The sequence below is a fragment of the Lepisma saccharinum genome, chromosome 18 (genome assembly GCF_977018435.1).
Source record: "Lepisma saccharinum chromosome 18, izLepSacc3.1, whole genome shotgun sequence".
In the NCBI taxonomy this organism is placed as follows: domain Eukaryota; kingdom Metazoa; phylum Arthropoda; class Insecta; order Zygentoma; family Lepismatidae; genus Lepisma; species Lepisma saccharinum.
The window spans coordinates 7,260,566-7,281,597 of NC_139246.1; the positions used below are offsets into that span (position 1 = coordinate 7,260,566).

The 21,032-nt window shown below is 38.1% G+C and overlaps 1 protein-coding gene across 1 annotated transcript in view; it reads left to right on the forward strand.

The window, feature by feature from the left end:
* Positions 1 to 21,032, forward strand: part of LOC146002366 (uncharacterized) — a 235,815-nt gene that overhangs the window by 158,824 nt on the left and 55,959 nt on the right. Inside the window, exon 3 of the mRNA XM_083140088.1 lies at positions 7,172 to 7,235. The gene's annotated coding sequence lies outside the window, so the exon portion shown is untranslated. The remainder of the gene's footprint in view (positions 1 to 7,171; positions 7,236 to 21,032) is intronic.

The following is a 21,032-nucleotide window of genomic DNA, read 5'->3' on the forward strand; positions in this document are numbered from 1 at the left end:
ATAAACCATGGTGCCGAAGCATCGACGTAAATATTAATATAACGTTATTGTTCTAGCACTTTAAACTTCATGATTACATTTCATACATAAAGTGTGCAAATGTGAAATTAAAAACCTCAAGAGTGACCTGCGACAGCAAGCTAGTAAGGATATTGACTCTGTTACTAAAAACGTCTTCAGAAACTTAGGTTTTATAATCAGGTCAAGGCACGATTTCGTGAAAATAGAACCAGTATATTACTATCCCCAAGTAGTAGAGTGCTGCATCGAGGGCTTATTGCTCGAGCGCCAAATAGTTCGAACGGGCATTGAGAGCTTCTTCGCTCGAGCGAATAACGCTCGAAGCCCAGTAGTACACGTATAACCGTAATTTGTCTGTGGTGGTGGGTCCTCAAGTATGGATTGTGAAGTAAAAGACGCAGTGAAATTGGAACTTGAGTGAACATAGTCATCATCTACATGTTAAAATGTAGTTTAGTCTATCTTACTAATAGAGGAAAAGGTCTAAATATGGGCCCCCCTTTTTATTTTGTCATTTTCGGAGAAAAAAATAATAATATTAAATCACCTGCCTTTAAAATGCATATCTATGAAATATATACTTAAATGTAATAGCATGGTAAAGTATAGAAGGTCTCCCTTTTTTGTTAAAAAAGAAAGCAATTTCCAAAAAATTGTAAAATGATGTATTTCAAAATTGTGGTCTAAATATGGGCTACTAGTGGCAATATTACAAAAAGCAATTAAAATTTTTAAAAAAGTCATTTATCGCTAAAACATTATAAAATTCATATTTATGAATAATCTGTTGTTTTGAAAATCGGAATGGGAAAAATGGGAAAAATCGAAATTAAGAAAAACTTCCAAATATTTGTTGAAAATGTGATCTCAGCATTAGACCTCATGTCGCATAACCTATATACAAAGCAGATAAGAATTCAGAAAACGCTGAGTTAAAACATACCTGCAAAAAGTTTTTGGAGGTCGCAATTCTATAACAGCGTCCAAGGCCGAAACTAACCACCACTTTCTCTTGCAAATTGGCGCCGCAACCTTTGTCCTTGACAGATAACCAGTTCCCATATCCTCTGCCAGGCTGCAGCACCCGGGAGCGCTGATAACTCCAAAACCCATATTTAAACCGTCGCCCATATTTAGACCTTCTCCTCTACATGGCGATGTATGAAAATGATTTGGTGATTGTGGGCTGAAACTACCACTGCGGATTTTTACATATATATTTCTACGAGCGAGTATGATCGAGTGGAAGGTGTCCTTGGCATCTACTTCCATGAGATGAAGATATGGTCGAGTGGCGTAAAGAAAATTATGCGAGACAAGAAATCCATATGGCACACATATTTTATATTGTTCCTTATAAGAGTTAATAGACAAATATTTTACGCCAATACTTTCTCATCTGAACCTTGAATGAGTTATTCACCTCCGTCAGTGGAGCACAGTACAAATTATACACACCTGTACTATTGCAACAGATGTCGAGATGTCTTTGAGAATCACAATAGTCATTTATTGAAATTAAAGTAATTTTACGTTAAGTAATTCGTGAATAATGTTTTTAATTTTTAGACTATTTTATTTATTTACTTAAAGTTTCAGCTACAGTACTGAAATATCATTTTGTACTGAAACTATAGCAACAGGAAAACGACAAGAAAACAAAATACAAGATGACAAAGAAGACATTTAAAGTTACACATGTACATTCTTCACGTTTGTCGGAAACTGTGTTTTGGTAGGAAAATCTCAATATTTGTAGGCAGGTTATTTTATAGACGTTTAAGCTTACAGAAAAGAGTTTGAGTTGGTGTTTTAAGTCCACTTTATGCACAGTAAGGCCAATCGGGACTGGACCTACAGTTTAAAGTGGGATCCGAAGCACTGTGCCATGTGCCTCCACCGGATATCGAACCCGGGACCCCTCGATTATAAGGCGACGACGGATTGTGAAAGAGCTTTACGTTGCGGCTTGGTCGTGTGGGTACTTGTAGATTAAATTGGTTGATTAGAAATTCGGTTTCAATTTTACCATTGATGATTTTGTGCAAAAATTTCATGCCTGCTAGTTCCCGACGAGAGTGTGGTGGCTGGATACTGAAAATAGACATAATATCTGTTTTATGGAGGTATCTGAGAGAAGGTATTCTATGACGAGCAATGGCGAGAAAAAAGCTGAGGACAGAATCAATCTGGGAGAGATTAGTTTTAGATGCCATGGTCAAGATAGGGGAACATTATTCAAGAATAGGGAAGACAAAAAAATTTAAAATATGCTAATCTATGATTGGTTCCATTAACAATTCTCAGTTTCAAATTACATTGCGGAAGAAACTTGATTTCATTGTAGGTCTATATAAGCAACCAAATATAAATCCTTCCCCCATAATTCAAACACGAATTTTGCAAGTTTCACCTTCGCTGTAGATCTGGCCTGCGTACAGCATCACAGCCTAAGGTGGAACGATATGAGAATACCCTTCAGAGCCATTGTTGTTTTCCGCCTTCTTGTCCGCGATACGTCCCGATTGCAATTACCGGAAGATTGCGGTCATTACGCCTTCAATTCGAAGCCTTGGCCGTGAAAGTGCTTTTACGTGACGGAAAAATACGAGGAAACCCGGTAATAGGCAATTTCAAGGCACTCATTACGACACTTGCACCTGTACACACTACACGGGTGTAGCAAACTTAGCGGTAACATTTTATCACCGTAAAAAACAGAAATATCGAACTGCGTAAAAATAAGCATTACAATATGAACAAAAGTATAAATACAGTGTACTCTTTTGTAATCGAATTAACAAAAACATGACGTCATTGAAGATAGTTTCAAGGGGAATAAACTTATGTTCGTTTTACCTAGTAATTCAAATTATCCAAGTTCGAATTAAAGGAAAAACCATCCGCTTTGATGATATTAGAAAATTCTAAAGTTCTATTGTGAAGTTGTTATTTTGACTACTCTGCTGTGAATCATATTGGATCGGATTTTCCCATGGGTTCTGGGTTCGAATCCCGGCCTAGTACGACTGTATTATTTTCATGTTGATCCACGCAAACATCCCAACCTTTTCCCACATTAGGAAAAATATCTCCCCCCACCCACGTAGAAATTTCTGCTTCGAATACTAGGGGCTGAGTAAGATTTTTATATCTTGCCTTTGAGTCATAGAAACTTATATTTTATCTTTCATTTAATGGATGATCTTCGTGAGTGTCTGTTCATCAATTTCATCATCCATCTTCATCTTCGCGATTAGCCAAAGGTGGCAGAAAAGCGAAGTAAGATAAGCCAAATCAATCACTCGTCTATAGAATTTACCAACATAGCCTGTAGCTTCGATTGGGTTCCAAAACTGGGGGGGGAAAGTGCAAAACTGGGGGGCAAAGACAGTATATTTCCATTTGTATATAAGGTTTAGCATAGTGCGTCGCAAAAGTGGCGAAAATTTGGGGGGCAAGCCCCCCTCACCCCCCTAATTGCCGCCACTAGTGCGCTGCAGCGAGAGGATTTCGCTCGAGCGCCAAATAGTTCGCACGGACGACGCTAGATAGCGTACGGAATCGAGAGCTTCTTTGCTCGAGCAAGTAAGGCTCGAACAAGCAAAACGAGCGCTATACACTCGAAGCCCAGTAGTACACGTTTAATCGTAATTTGTCTGTGGTAGTTGGACCCTCAAAGGTGAAAGACGCAAGTGAAATTGAAACTTAACTGAACATAGTCATCTCCATGTTACAATGTAGTTTAGTCTATCTTACCAATACAGCAATATATAAACTTTGCTTTACAGTTTTGCCTACTACATCATGTATCGATTGCGATTTGAAGAACACAACTCAAGACCATTGATCAACACACATGCGCTTCACCACCTTTCGTTCTTTCGTTCTCGAACGTAGAAGTACTCTTTTCCCATGCGCATTGCCTATCGCAACGTATAAAGAAGCTGTCCGTAGCACTGGATAAATCAATTAAGCGAGCATTAAATCATCTGGCGTTCTTTCTGTTGAGTTGGCAATATCGTACGCACGATTTCTTCTGCCTACGTGACGCTGCTTCTTCCTTTCAAATTACACGTCCTAGAGATCCACCTGGAGTGGGCTATGAACGTGAAACTTCGCTCATTTCACTCTTTAGTGCAATGTGATCTCTCTTTCGTGACAATTGAAAGAACGAGACGATATTTGACGCACACCTTGCTGAATAATATTCTATTCTCAATTCTCTCTCCCTCCTCTCTCTCTCTCTCTCTCTCTCTCTCTCTCTCTCTCTCTCTCTCTGAGCCTGATGTTCGTAGGTTGAGATGAATTTTGATAGGCTAGGTTACGACTGATTAATTTATATACGAGGGGATATCAAAAAGAAATTGAGTAAATATTTTAAGGCCAAACATAAATGTATTCACAAAAACTGAAATATACATTTGGAAGTACATGTATATTTCGCCACCTTTCCACGAGATGGCAGGTGTGTGCATCTCGCGCACGCCGAGAGGCAGTTGTTTAAAAATGGCAACTATCCTTGAGACGTTCGACACAGTTGTGTGATTCGGTTTCTGTGGTCAAAGGGGCAGAAACCACTTGAAATCTATCGTGAGCTGTGCGCAGTGTATGGTGACACGTGCATGACATTCAGAAATGTCTGTAACTGGTGTGCAAAGTTCAACGCAGGGCGTGTAAATGTCTTCAATGAACCCCGTTCTGGACGACCTTGCACATCCCACACACAGAGCAATGTTGACGCTGTGGAGGCATTGATTCAGGAGTACCGTAATACACCTGCCAATAAAACGTATGAATGTGTATTATTTTTTAATTTCTCTCAGTTTTGATAGTATACTCAGCAAAACCTGAGAAGTACATTAAGCAAAGTTTGTGATTTATGGGGTACAAAATTCAGTCATGTCTCGGTAAACTACAATACACGACTCCACTTTTTTTTCACTTCAAATTCACGGAATCTTTGAACTTCCAATAAAAAAATACTTCCGCAAATTTAATTTTACTTTCAATTTATGTACAATTTCAAAACGTGATGTTTGTTTTGCAAGATACGCTTGACACAGTTTTAGGTGAGGTAAAGCTTCAGTTAATCCTTAGTTCTAAACTAATTTCAAACTTAGCGAAACGGAAAATCAGATAGTTACAGCCTGTGTCCTTCTCGGAAGGCATTCGAATATCACCATATTTTGCACGATGTTACCGGTGAAACTGAATTCTTGCAGGGTAACGAGACTGTGGCGTTTTAACCAACACTGTTTTTGTTCTGTCTGTGGGTGTTAGTGACGCACCATCTCATTACCATTCATCCTCATGGATGAGATTATCAAAACGCGTCAGCAAAGCTACGTAAAATAAAATACGAAACACAAATCTGTCGTCATGTTGAAGTTACACTCAAACAAACAAGGAGTGATCCGCCCAATATCACCGGCTCATTGTCCAAACAAAGTTATTAACCCTAGCAGGACCAAGGTTTGATCTGTTACATGCTGGACTAAGGGTGGCATTTTGTGCCACTTTACTATTCCGCTACATTTTGCACTACTAGTATGCTTTGTTTAATATAAGTCATAGTTCGTATATTTTTAATGTTTGTTAAGTATTTTATTTTATTTTGAAAGATAAGTAAGTCATATTTTGTATATTTTTAATGTATGTTAAGTATTTTTTATTTGGAAATGTACATCTGAATATTTATTATTAACAATAATAGAATAATACATTATAACACATTTCAATTCTACATTGTCAGTAAATTACAGCTCCTCAGCATTACTCACTATTATTAGAAATTACACAGTTGTCACAGATCTGAACTTTCATGCAGTGTCTTCCACAGACACATTTACCACAGTCATTGCATGGAATTGTAGTTCGTGAGAGTTTGTTTCTTCTTTCTCCATTGAAAATGCAAATGTAACACCTATTTCCTTTTCTGGAAGCAGTTGCGTAAGTAGATATATATATATATATATATGGGATTGTCAACCGTTGACCTAATTTTCCTTTGAAGCACGTTTTCCATTGCCGTAACAGTATTTGCATTCAATCCCTCAATGTTCTTTGCTCTATCTGCTACATGTGGCTCAATCAACTTCAGTTTAAAAATTAAAATGGATAAAATTTTCTCTTGAATTTTAGCAAATATGAAAATACACATCTGAATTGACAATAAACAGGATTTTTAATTCAATTGCTCAAGGCAGTTTCGATTACCAACACAAAAACTTCAAAAGTGGTACTTTATGCCACACCTTGGTCCTGCTAGGGAAAACGCGAGATCTCGCTCTTAGAAAAACTAGAGAACTATTGTGCTGAATATTGTGCGTAGCATATATTGGCGTGGTTGGCCAATTACATTGTATCTTTATTTGTGTTCCCAGAAAAATTTAGCAGTTTTCATATTAATGAATTAAAAAATACACACCTATTAACTTATAGACCTTAAATAGATGGGGTGTGGCACAACAACCCTCTCAATCTGCTAAGAAATGTGAAGAACAAACCACATCTTAAAATTCGTGACAATCTCGACTGAGCGCACTTGCTACCAACAGAGGTATCTGTTCTTACTTCGGGACAAATTGCCCAGAATGCAAACACAAAATAGTCAATTTATGTCGCTTAATACATGTACAGTGGAATCCATGAGTATTACCGCGCCAAATTGTCCATGACTATTTTCATTAATTTTTCTGTTACTTTCGATGTGTCTTATGCGATGGATTTTTATGTATGCTGGTGCAGAAGTTGTCATCAGCTTGTTTTGAGTTTTCTTTTAATTCTTGAAGCTCTTATTGGTCCAAATGAAGTGCACGAACATGGTGATGGACAATTTGTACGGTAATACTAATTGATCCTACTGTGCAGAGGCAAGATAACTTAATATACAGAGGTGTGATACACTCTACACATTTTCACTCCCCTCATTCGTGTCTCACACAGACTACTACCCTGTTTTATGTTAAGATCTAAAGTCTTGCAGTCGTGTGGCGGCCATCTTGGCTCCAACTGTATTACTCACTCAACAGCGACTGCAGCTCATGATAAACAGTATAACATGACAAAGCATGAATAAGATTTTGTATTTTGCATCTCTCACCAGTTGTTTCTACTAAAAAACCAAAGTAATCTCTCATCTTTCCAGGTGTGGAGTGACGCGGCTGCCACGACAGTCCCACTTTGATGACAGCGGGAGAATCCCGGAAGAGGTGAGTTGATGCACAGTATACACATGCAAAAGCCATTTCATGCCATCCCGTTACTGTCACAGGAACAAAACAAACCCTGTTAAGTCCCTTACGTTCACCAAATTCGTGACTATGTCAAAGGCCACTGCATTTCTGCGAGTGCATCCAATTTAATTCGCGACAATCAAGACGTCATTACGACCAAAAGTAACTAACCTTTATGTTGAACATTTCTCTCGACTCGCGTGTGCAGAAATAACCTGAATTGCAGTCTTCCCGTGGCCCAAGGGAGGAACCTTGTGGGAAGAGGTGCTTAGGTAACAGTTCCTTCAAAGTGGAAAGTGGCACGTCGTCGCTTAGTTCCCTCTTCAGCGCTGAAGCAAGAAATGAACATTAGATGCTCGTCAGCAAAGAAAGACAAAAACGCGTGTCATAAAACGTGTTGTTTAAAGCCTCACGCCCTCTTCAACACCTCTTCCTGTTGATTATCGCACCAATAGATTTCGAAGCACGCTCTCTTCTTGCGTGATGTGGTTAGATTAAGGTTAGGTTCAGGGCTGTTTGAGTTTTTGTTTTGAGTTAACTTTATGCACGGAAAAGCTAATTGGGACTGTGCCTACATTTTAAAGTGCGATCCGAACCACTATGTGCCTCCACCGGGTATCGAACTCGGGACCCATTTATTACAAGGCAACAACGCTACCACTGCACCATCGGGGAAGTGAAGGAGGTTCAGGCAGGGTGGCTACTCACAGGGAATTCCTAGAATTCCGGGAATTATGCGTGAATTATTCGATCCGGGAATTGTGCGTGATTTTTTCTCCGTAGACGTGAAAAATTGCAACTTTTATTAATCAAAATACCATTGAATTAATACATATTTATTAATGCCCTGAGGTAGGTTTTTAACAGTTTAGCTTCTATTTTTATCTAGGAAGGAAAATAAAGTTGTGTTGAAAATAGAACAGAATTCTCTCAATCTGTTTATTTTGTTAGTGTCCTTTGCAGAACAGTCTATCTGACAGACGGAAGATTATTACAAGATGATATATATTGAAGTTGATTAGTTAAAATTTGAGTTAGAAATTCTTATCCAATTAACAGTTTTTCGCAGATTACTACATCTCGTAACATTTGTGACTTGGGTTTATAGATTTATTTAGAGTCTGAGTATGTGAAATGGCAAATGTAAACTTCACACCTTAAATTTAATATTTTAAATATACGTATATACCCTTTAATTGTATTGAATTAGAATTATTGGATTCATTGGAATCACACAGACCCTTTATATTGTTAATGTATCTGCCTTTGTATGCGTGAGGGTGGTATGAGGCGATATTACGTAAGGTTGAAATGGAGAAAACATCTTGTAGCCTTGAATTTTTGGAAAGTTCGCCTTGAAAACCGGGAATTATACTTGAATTTTATCATAATCCTAGAATAGTCACCTGCCGTATGGCCTGGTCAACCTTACTCAATAGCATACACCTTCTACTTTCGATCACTGTCGCTTTTATGTTTAAATCCAATCAATAAAATACATTTCATATTTTTTTAAAATTTTAGAATACCTTCGCTAAACCTCTTTTACGTCAAGTACAGATATACCACCATCATCACTATTCTACCATCAATGGCACATTTTCTAGAAGATGTATGATTTCAGCCATATATTTAATACCAAACACAACACAACGTTATTGGAAACATGGTCCTAACCTAAAGTTTCATTTCAGAACTACAGCACTGGGTAGGTTTCAGGTGACGTAGACCAGTGGTGCTCAAACTTCTTGAGACCGCAATCAGGTACAGGGGGCATGAAAATAATCGAATTAACAAAAACATGAAAAATGATTTCAAGGGGAATAAACTTCTGCTCGAATTAAAAATCGTACACTGTATTTTTTTAAACTTTACACATTAATCAATATGGACCCTTGAAATTGAAATTAGCAAATAAAGTATGACATAATCATAAAAGATTATAGTTCGATTATGTTTGAAGTGTAACTTGCTGACAAATATAAAATTAGGTTTAAATTAGTCGCATAACCAGAGGAAAGTAACTTAAATAATGCTGTTTTCAGATTTGTTTAAATGATCCCCTCCGGAGCTCTATTTTGAGTCAAATTGTCATATCTCCACTTCAAATCCTTAGCAGTAAGGTGGAGTCACTGACTCTTTTTAACACATGATTTCCTCTCTCCTGTAAATTTGATCAATTTGAGTTACATCAATCTGGTTCTCACACGATGAATTAGTTGTCAACCTAGTAACGAAATCTTGTAGTTTGCTCGGGCCAACATCAATAAATTAATTTGGTAAGTTTTGATTTTTATTGGCATGTTGAAATTTGAAAACAGAAAATTTCGAATTAGTCAGAACATTTCCAGTACAAAATGACAAATTTCAGGAGAACCTATCAGAGCCCGGTATATTTGATGTCAGGGTCCGGTACCGGGCCGTGATCCGGCGACTGAAAAAGACTGCTAAGACTAACCGCGACAAAAAAAATGTGGGTGATTAAACCAGGAACCTTAGTTTCCCAAACCGTGGTATAACTACTAGAGCACGACAGGCGCTTCATCCTTCATCAATATGACTGCTCTAAGTGTAATAAGCCATAAGGCGGCAAAATGAGCAAATTACAAGTTGTTTGGCTTCTTCTGGACGGACAAGAAAATCTTTCTCTGCAATTAGAGTGTAAAAACAGTCTTCAATGATTAGCAATTGTGTTAGGGGAACAAAGCCTAAGTACAATGCAAGAAAACCAGGGTTCAAAGGTTGATTTCTAGCATCATTCATCCAGTCAAAGCTGACGGCTTGTCAGATCATCTGAAAAATAACTCTCGCAACTTAATTATCAAGAACAAATAATGTGCAAGCTTCATCGACTTGACAAGTTTTCTCTTTGTTTATAAATAGTCGCTCTTGGAGAAAGCACAGGAACGAGTTTTTTTTCGTAATGTCCTCTTAAAGTCTGCACAAAGGAATGATGGATGACTGCCTTTTGTCATCACTCCAAATGGCTCAGTTCCACTAACAATTACTCGACAAGTTACCGAGAATAGATTAACTTGATTTGCAGAAGAAAAAAATGTGTACATTTTAAAATAAATCGTAAGCTTTTGGTTTTGAAATACAAAATAATTGGCTCCAGCTCAATCTATACTCTCAATGTGTGTCTGGCCAATGTTAGCCTAATTATTGTAACTTCATGTTCCTTTTCACAGAAACTATTAGGTATATGAAGATGAAATTTGAACATTATAGTTTCCTAATATTCGTTATCACTTTAGAACAGGTCTTACTATCATTGTGAGGATATTTATATTAAAATTTAAATAATGAAAGTAAAGAATTGAAAATTAATGTTGGTGCAGATTAACTAACTCTAACAATCCAAGGGTATATCTCTACTGGTAATATCAGCTGAACCCATTTCATTTTAAAAATCCGTAGGTTAAGTTTCTCCATATTTTTTAATACGCATTACTTCATAATTTTTAAAGTAAAAAATATCTTCTTTACTACGTGATTACTGATTATTATAGTAAACAATATTCGAATGTTTTGCGGAGAGAGTGAGAGATTGATTTATTATTTGCTTTATTTTACTTCGATTTTGTACCACTTTTGGCTAATTTGCGAAGATGGGGATGAGTGATGATATGATGAAATTGATGAATGGACACTCACAAACACCCATGCCCAGGCCGGGATTCGAACCCGGTATCCCTGGTATCGTAGCGCGATGTGCTAACCACTCCGTCCGCCACCGGGGCCGGCCCGGAGAGAGAAGGGTGAAGGAGAGGAACGAAATTCCTTACTTTTTAAAATTCGGATATCATTTTCATTATTTTAATGATAATTCCTACAATATTATTATTTGAGGACCGATTAGGAGGTACTCCTGGCATCCTCCCTTTATGCCTACGCCTAGGGCCACGAAGACACTTAAGCGCCTTGTACACGATCAAATAAATCATGAACAAGTCCTTGAATTGGACGCTTGAAAGGAAATGGCGTCAGAGGCAACGTCATTTTTCTTATTGGATCCAAGGTTCGGTCAAAGAATGTCTATTCAGTCGACCAATCAGAACACATGCTACTGAAATCGATTATCGAAAAGCGACCTCTAGCGGATGTAATGACGGCCGCGTGAGATGTAAACAATGTATCACTTCACATTTTTAAAAGACGATAACTATTCAACCGAGAGGAATAACGTTTCGTATTAAATGGTTTTAGGAACAAAACAATGGCGCTGCTTAAATACATACTTTATAGCGTTTACTGTACACGTATGGAAGAATATTTTAGTTTTTTCAATTGTAAACACCGTGCAAATACCATAGATGGTGTAACTCGATGTGCTTTTCGTGCTGTATATATTGTACATTGTAATCGTAAAAGCTAACCGAAATATTCCAAGAAATGATTTCGTTTTCGTATAAAGTACGTACTATCTGCTATAAGATTATTTGAAGCATTTATTTATCATTTATGCTAGCAAAAATGTTCAAGGAAATGCTTCGTCTAAAGCGGACTCGAGAAAATACATCAACATCACACTTCTTTAGAGTTTCTTTATACAGTAACATGTCCTACTTCTTCCTTTGGAAATAAAAAAATGTTTCGGCTAATCGCTAGTCTATTTATTTCTTTCCATGCCGTACACACTGCCACGTTTTGGTCTAATTTGAACTTGTCCAAGTTCCTTTGATCGTGTCCATGAGCAATTTCAGACCATTCAAGATTTCCAATAGGAACGCTGTTTAACGACTTTCAATTACGTTCAAGTCAACGACTTGTATATGATTAATTTGATCGTGTACAAAGGTGCTTTAGCTGTAAAGCATGTCACAGAAAACCATTGCAATAGATTATGATGCAGATGGCAGGTCAGTGCTTCTGAAGCGTTATATTTAAAACTTCCTTCAATTAATTTATTCCTCCATGTTTGTTACCTCACATTGTCCATCTCCCCTTTTCAAACTTGAAGTCAATGTGCCTAGAGAATGAAGATTGTCATCCTTATCGCACAACGCGATACCAACCTTGCGTTCTGACGTCACCGCGGAATGCCTTCATTGTTAGGCTAAATGCCTAACTTGTTACGTTTAGTTCTCTTAGCATAATTAATACATTTGCAGTGCATTTATGCTAAGAGAACCAAAGCTAATAATAATAATAATAATAAAATCGTCTTTATTGGAGCAGGCCTTTAGGGCCGTTCTTATAACAGACCCTTGTCTGAAAGATGAATACAATGGAATAAAGAGTATACATTGAGAAAAAAAAAACATGAAAAGGATTACATATCAATACAAATAAGAACAATTATATATATAGGTATATACGCGTAGGTATATGTATAGACAATGCAAAAGAAAAACAGATTTACTTATAAATTTTTGCTTTTGTTTTTAGTACACGCATATTATATATATATATATATATATATATATATATATATATATATATATATATATATGTGTGTGTGTGTGTGTGTATATATATATTCAGTAATCTGGAACAATGAAAAATATAATAATGAAGTGAAATAAAATAATGAAATTATAAGATTTATATGCACACAGTTGCCAAATGTTACAGTGAGTATTTTTATGAATGAAAAGTTAATAGACCTAACCTAACAATGTAGTCATTCCGCGTCTGACGTCAGAACGCAAGGTTGTTGTCGCGTTGTGCGATAAGGGAGACCAGAACGAAGATACTGCATTCCCGCAAATAAAAAAGAAACAAGGGGGACATAAAAGAAGATGGAAGCTATTCACTGTCATATTCAAGTCTTTACGTCATAATGTTTTCTTCTAACTTACTCGACACCAGCAACACGCACACAACTCTCCTTGCCCTGTCAGGCTAAATTGCAGATGAAAACTCTTTACGGCAGCCTCATCCTTTGCCTAAATATTGTTATTGTGGCTGTTGAAGTTATGGTTTGCTGCTTACGTCACTTGCGCCGACAAGGCTATCGCTTCAGCGGCGGGGCATGAATTCAGAAACAGGATTTAAAAAATTTATTTCTCCTTTGCGGAACATAATTTGCAGTAAATGCTCACGAAGCACGTCCCTGTGTCGCGGGTGAGTCGTTTTATTTTCATCGCCAAAAGCTTCCTTCGAGGTTGCTTATGGAGGAAGAAGAATATGACGAAAGAACCAACTCTGATCTTTCTCCCACTTCCTCTCAACTCTCTGTTGTCTTAATTGAGAATTGACTAAAATTCAACATTTCAAATACTCGGCAACAATACCGGGCCGCGGTAAAATTGATTTTTGAAAGCCGATGCCCCGATTTCGACAATTTTACTGTATATATATCTCTATTTCTTATGTATATACAGAGTGTCCCAAAATAATGTTTACACTCTTTGAACTTCAATAACAGAGAAACTGTTAAAGATGACTTGACTGAACATTTTGCATTTGAAGCTGCAATGCCCATGTTGAGCATGTGTGAAAGCATATATGCCTTCTTTTGTTTTTGTTCTTTTGTCAAGCGGTAGTCATTAGTTTTTGATTGATTGATTGAGTTGGTGTTTCAAGTCCACTTTATGCACAGTAAGGCTAATCGGGTCTGGACCTACAGTTTAAAGTGGGATCCGAACCACTATGTGCCTCCACCGGGTATCGAACCCGGGACCCCTTTAATTACAAGGCAACGACGCTAAAACTGCGAGGTAGTCATTAGTGTACTCAAAATGACAGAGGTGAGAAATTGCTCTTTTGAGATCCAGACCTCCTGATTTAACACAATTAAATTCCTACCTGTGGGGAACTGTGATGAATGCTGTGTACGCCCCAAAGCCAGAGACACTGAATGACGTGGGACATGCAATTAAGAAACCTACGCTTCCCTTCCCGCATAAACCGTATCTGCTGATTATCGATCTCTTCAGATTACACGTAATGTATTCACTGCCAATGGTGGTCATTTTGAACATCTATAAGGTGTGTGACACCAAAAAGAGTTCGTGCTTGCTGTTATCTAGGCTTGGTGATAAATATAAAATTTGGTTTAGATTAGTTGAAAACGACTGAATATAATGGAATCTTATAGTTTCCTCTAGCCAGTATAATAATAATAAATGTTCTTTATTAAGCGGGCGAGGTTCAGCTAAGGGCTGCTCTGCCCTTGGCTGAATTAAATTAATTTGGTAAGGGCTGATTTTCATTGGTATGTTCTGTGACCTCCCCGATGGCGCAGTGATCGTGTCATCGCCTTGTAATCAAGGGGTCCCGGGTTCGATACCCAGTGGAGGCACATAGTGGTTCGGATCCCACTCTAAACTATAGGGCCAGTCCCGATTAGCCTTACTGTGCATAAAGTGGACCAAAAACACGTGTGACAGTCCCCCCCCCCCCAACGGCTTTGATAGCACTGGCGAAAAAGGATTTCCTCTTATCGCTGGTGAACTCCGACCGAAAGGTTATCGTTGCAGGTAGGGCTGCAAGTCGTAAGAGACCATGAAACCTTGCCCCCCTGAGATTTCTGGATAGAATTAATGAAATTGGAATGATGAAATTGTAGTGATATTTTATAACAAAAAGTATGGTTTCTGTGACTTACAGGCCGTAAGTTACAGCATCTATTATTATTATTATTTGAAGTAGGGTTACATTTAAGCTTACAGTCTGTTATACACTGATTATCTAAGTCAGGGGTTTCCAACTGGCGGCCCTTTTTTTGCGGCCCGCAAAGCCAGTTTGCAAAATACATTAATTTTATGTATTTTTATTAAAATAAGTTCTATTTTTACTGAAGGGACGGAAGCTCTGTGATGAAAAACAATATCACAGGTAGAATTGATTTTGCAGTCAATAAACATCATCAGAAGAATCTAAAGTGACGTAACTTTCTCTTCACACCATGCATTCCATCCCTTCTCTATGTGGAATGAACTCGTCAAGTTCCGCGAAGGCTTCACCTCTGGCTTCACTCTTTGTCTTTAGAAACAAACTGCAGAGCGGCGCTATAGATATCTGTTTTACTATGCACGAAGTACCAAGAGATTTCCAGTGTTCCAACTGGGATTGTACTGTTACTGATTGTTAAAGTTTGTGCAAATATCGAAATGAGCCATATGAAATGAGCAGCATCCACCTATTTAGCAATCCTCTTGGAGTTAACATCGAAGAACAAGAAGCTTCTCTCCAACTTGAATTGTGTGATTTGCAAGGCGATGTGTTCCTTCAAACTAGGCAAGAAAAGGGGCCAGAGTTTTTCAAATACCTTTCAAAGGAACGCTTTCCAAACCTTCGTAGTTTTGGCCAAAGAATGACATCGATGTTCGTCAGCACATACAAGTGTGAAAGTGTTTTTTCTTCAATGAAGTTCATCAAGAACCGCTACAGAAGCCGACTGGCAGATTCTTCACTGCTTCACCTTCTGAGACTTTCAAATACAGAAATTGAATATTCCAACTTTGATAAAAGAAGCAGATCGGGCTCAATTTTCACATTGAACACTTACTATGAAGGATTCTTATTTGTATGGTGTGTTTTTCATTTCTTTCAATTCATCCATAAGTATTGGGTTTTTGTGAAATAAATTGTAATTATACAATTTTGATTTGTGAATCCATTGTTTTTATTGCCTCATTTAAGAAATTTAGGTCATGCGCCTGGATATAATTTTGGCCCTCGGACCTTTTGAAGTTGGAAACCACTGATCTAAGTATAAAAAACAGCTTTTTTTCCTACATGAATTAATGTTTAGTGTACAGTTATGTAAATTGTACATAGACATACAGAATATGTAAGATACAAATGTATGTAATTTAAAAAAAACATAAGTAGTAGTAGTAATAGTAACATAATAAAAATAATAATACGTTTCTGTGACTTACTCTGCCCCCCCCCCCTCACCCTGAGAAAAAATCCTGCGGGCTCCCTTGGAAGTGAAGGTGTGAATTTCATACCATTCCCATACGATAAAGGATTTCGATACACAAGACCACCAACATCATGCATTTGCTATTCCTACCGGTTTGCAAGTTTACATTGTGTGCCACCAGTAGGACGTCACTTCAAAGTAATTTATGAAGACGGCGAAGTGCTACAGCTGAAATACAAGACTTTGGAAATGTGGAAAGAAATAACCGGGTCGGGTACCCTATTCTACACCCTCGAATTTTGAATTTTTTTCTTTTTCATTATGAACATTATTTGATCCTATTTGTGAATTAAAAAAATTGGAGCGCGGAAAGAAGTATTTACGACTGTACAGCCGTTTAAAGTTGAAATTTTGTCGTTTGAAATGGTTCGCAATTATTTCCAATTTCTAGATCGTGATACTAACACGACACCAAATTTTAACTATCGATCTCAACCTAACTGAACTAAAGTCCCTATCACACGGAACTAGATTTCTAGTTGGAATGCCCTAGTTGGCGATGAACTGACTTTCTGGGTAGTAATCATGGCCGCCCGGCTGACTGCTTGACTGGTTTTGAGGAATAGGACATGTTCTAATTGCTACTAACTTCTTCGACTAGATTCTGTGGAACAGCCAATCAGAGCAAAGTTTGCCATGTGAAGATATTCTGTGAGTTTGTAAAGTAGCCTTTTTTTGTCTGTGGCTTCCGAGTGCATACAACACGAAAGGCATGTTTACAATTGAAAAAGCTAAAATATTCTTCCATACGTGTACAGTAAACGTTGTAAACTACGTATTTTATCAGCGCCGTTCTTCTCTACCTAAAACCATTTAATGCGATGCGATATTTTTCTTGGTTGGATAGTTATCGTATTTTAAAAGTGTGAAGTGATACGTTGTTTACATCTCGCGCGGCCGCCATTATGGGAACGAAAGACTATTGACAAGTACGGTATAACAAGTACCGTGTGAGGCGAAAACTAGCAAATGGGTAGCCAGTCCAGCGTCAACTAGAGCATTCCAAATAGAAATCCAGTTCCGTGTGATAGGGGCTTAACCTATCCACGCGCCAATGGTTCGTGGGGCTAGCGTCAATGGTTCGTGGGGCTAGCGCCAATGGTTCGTGGGGCTAGCGCCAATGGTTCGTGGGCATAGCGCCAATGGTTCGTGGGGCTAGCGTCAATGGTTCGTGGGGCTAGCGCCAATGGTTCGTGGGGCTAGCGCCAATGGTTCGTGGGGCTAGCGCCAATGGTTCGTGAGACTAGCGCCAATGGTTCGTGGGGCTAGCGCCAATGGTTCGTGGGCATAGCGCCAATGGTTCGTGGGGCTAGCGTCAATGGTTCGTGGGGCTAGCGCCAATGGTTCGTGGGGCTAGCGTCAATGGTTCGTGGGGCTAGGTTCCCTGTAAGTCAATTACAATGTCCCGTATGTCTCGTCGAACAAAGTCCTCTATGTACTTCATCCGTTGAACGTGTGTCAATCTCATATTTAGTCCTTTTGTCTTAATTCAATGTCACACAAATCAATTCCAATGTCTAAAGTCGCACAAAACAATTGCAATGTCTCAAATATCCAATCCGCCAATAAATTACATAAATAATATATTGAAATCGCAAATTATCCCATTGCACAAGTCATTCATAACAAGAAAAATTTGCAAATTATCCCATTGCACAAGTCAAAGATAAGAAGAAAAAGAAAATGTTCAGACGTGCGCCTGTGACATGAATCCAAGATGCGCCATGATCAAATCCCTGCAAAACAGTTTCGACGTTACATAAGAAATCTAAATATTGAAAAACGTAAGTTTCCTAGCACGTAGATCTAAAAAAATTACTTTCCGTGCTATTTAGAAACATCGTTTCTTATGAAGAACTAATTTTCGTAACGAGAATATTTTAAATGTGCGAAAAATCGAGGGTGTAGAAAAGGGTACCCGAGCCAAATAACCAATGTTTACCCGTACCCTTTCTTCCACTGATGTATGGGAAAATATTCACTCCTACAAAAGGAACGCTTCAGTGCGTTGACGAAAGTCCAGAGCCTGTTTAGCTTCAAAAGAAATGCCGACAAGTGACAGGTGAAAAAGCTGAACACGGGGACGTGACATGGCACACGGCTCAAGCTGGCGGCCGAGCCTAACAGTACAATGATCAAACATGTGAATCTGTCGTCGCATCTTGTCGACAGATTCACATCCAGCCTTCTCCCCCATTAAAGTAGGTAAAAAAATCTAGAATTATGAAGCGAAAAAGCTAATGAGATTCGATTTCATCATTAGGCTGACAGGCATTAGTGATATTTAGTCAGATGAACTGATGATGGGCGTGCTTTTTGTGTACTGATGATGAAACATTATCAGTGGCGTCAACTTATATGGGCCTGTGGGGCTCGATCCCACTCAATAATTTGCCTGTTATATTATTTTATTTTAAAGTCCCTGCACTTTAAGAAAACAAAGGTTTCATCATTATACACTTAATGATTCTCACAAATTTAATTACTGACTGAGTGTGATCAAAATACGTATTTCATAATAATTTGTTACATCTCCAATATGGTAGAGGATAAGGTCTAAATATGGGCGAAGATTTAAATATGGGTTTTGGAGTTATCAGCGCTCCGGGTGCTGCAGACTGGCAGAGGCTATGGGAACTGGTTATCTGTCAAGGACAAAGGTTTCGGCCTTGGACTCTGTTGTAGAATTGCGACCTCCGAAAACTTTTTGCATTTATGTTTTAACTCAGCGTTTTCTCAATTCTCATCTGCTCTGTATAGGTTATGATATTAGCGGTACATAAAACAAATGTGGGCTTTTATAATGCCATGATTTGTTTGTGAAATATATACCACAGAGAGCGAAAATAAATTGAAGAAGAAAAATAGCGTGATGGTCTAAATATGGGCTATGACATGAGGTCTAATGTTGAGATCACATTTTCAACTAATACTTGGATGTTTTTCTTAATTTCGATTTTTCTCATTCCGCGTGAGTTTCAAAACAACAGATTATTCATAAATATGAATTTTATAATGTTTTAGCGATAAATGACTATTTTTAAATTTTAATTGCTTTTTGTAATATTGCCACTAGTAGCCCATATTTAGACCACAATTTTGAAATACATCATTTTACCATTTTTTGGAAATTGCTTTTTTTTTTTAAAAAAAAAAAAGGGAGACCTTCTATACTTTAGCATGCAATTACATTTATTACATTTCATAGATATGCATTTTAAAGGCAGGTGCTTGATATATATTAATTTTTTTGCTCCGAAAATGACAAAATAAAAAGGGGGGCCCATATTTAGAAATTTTCCTCTACCTGTCAGCAGTGGCGGCAATTAGGAGGGAAAGGGGGCAGTTGCCCCCCCCCACACACACTTTTCCCCACTTTTGCCGCCGCACTATACTAAACCTTATGTACAAAGGGAAATATACTGTATTTGCCCCCCCTCCCCAGTTTTGGCACCTTGCCCCCTGTTTTTGGAACCCAATCTCCGCCACCGCCTGTCAGCCTCCTGTATCATTTACACTATCCGTGCTCACATCGTTATTAGCAAAGTAAGGGAGTATAAGGGCTTATAACTAGGATGGGGATCGATAGGCACCACAAACTATCAAAATAGTCACTAAAAGTTATATGTGTGTGCCTACTAAGTTATCAGTAGGATTATTAACTTTGATCTCCTTTATTTTGTAGTTCGGAAATATTTCAATACATCTTGTCATTAGTAATTCTCATTTTAATGCATTTTATCATTATTAATTCTTATGTTGTTTGGATGAGTTGGTGTTTTAAGTCCACTTTATGCACAGGAAGGCTAATCGGGACTGGACCTACAGTTTAAAGTGTAATCCGAGCCACTATGTGCCTCCACTGGTATCGAACCCAGGACCCCTTAATTACAAGGAGACGACGCTACTACTGCGTCATCGGGGAGGTCCAGTTCTTATGTTGCATGAGCATATGGATTGCTATAATCAGTGGAGTGCCCACTGGATATAATGTACTCAGACTCTCAATCTGTATATAGCGTTTCTTTACAAGAAAATGGAACCTTAGATAAGAGTATTTGTGGTTAACGAGTGGGAGCCTGTGTAAGCATCATCCTAATTGTTACTTTGTTTACAATAACATTAAGACCACTTTGTTATGTAAACGGGTCTTTCAAGATGATGTGTACACTAACGAACTCTAGGGTTAAATATAAGAAGTAGAGATGACGTGCAGTGGATCAGATCGGCGTGCTACCCAGAACTCGAGTGCTTCAGCCTTCCTGGTAGCTCTTGAACACTCGAGCTCGTCTTGTGCAGCACCAATCAGACCACGCCTGACGTCATCTCTACTTCTTATATTTAACCCTAGAGTTCGTTAGTGTACACATCATCTTGAAAGACCCGTTTACATAACAAAGTGGTCTTAACCTCCCCCACTCGGGGGTAATTTACAAAAATTACACCTTAGTTATGATACCATTCTAATTTAAGTATGTTCTGGGTAGCCAGCGCCGTTATTCCAATAAATCTGATGTTGTGTGTCGCGACATAAGCTAGGCGTACAGACCCCATCTGAAATATACAAAATCGAGAACAGTATCTTCGTAACTTGTATGAACACCCTGTATAACATTTATAAATCAAGCAAATGTATATTATTTTGATTACTTTTCACATATAAAAATAATTAGTATACAAATTATTTACAAATGTATGTGTCGACACATCATTAATGGATTTGCAACAGTGTTTTTGGATTTTTAGATTACGTAATCTTTAACCTTCGTTCAGTAACACATTTCCGGAAAGGAATTCAAAAGTCTGACCTTGAGTCAGTACTGTCAGTGTTTTTTGTGTTTGCAGTACCTAGAAGTGCACATTAAGTCAGTTGCGTTTATATCATGGTTTGT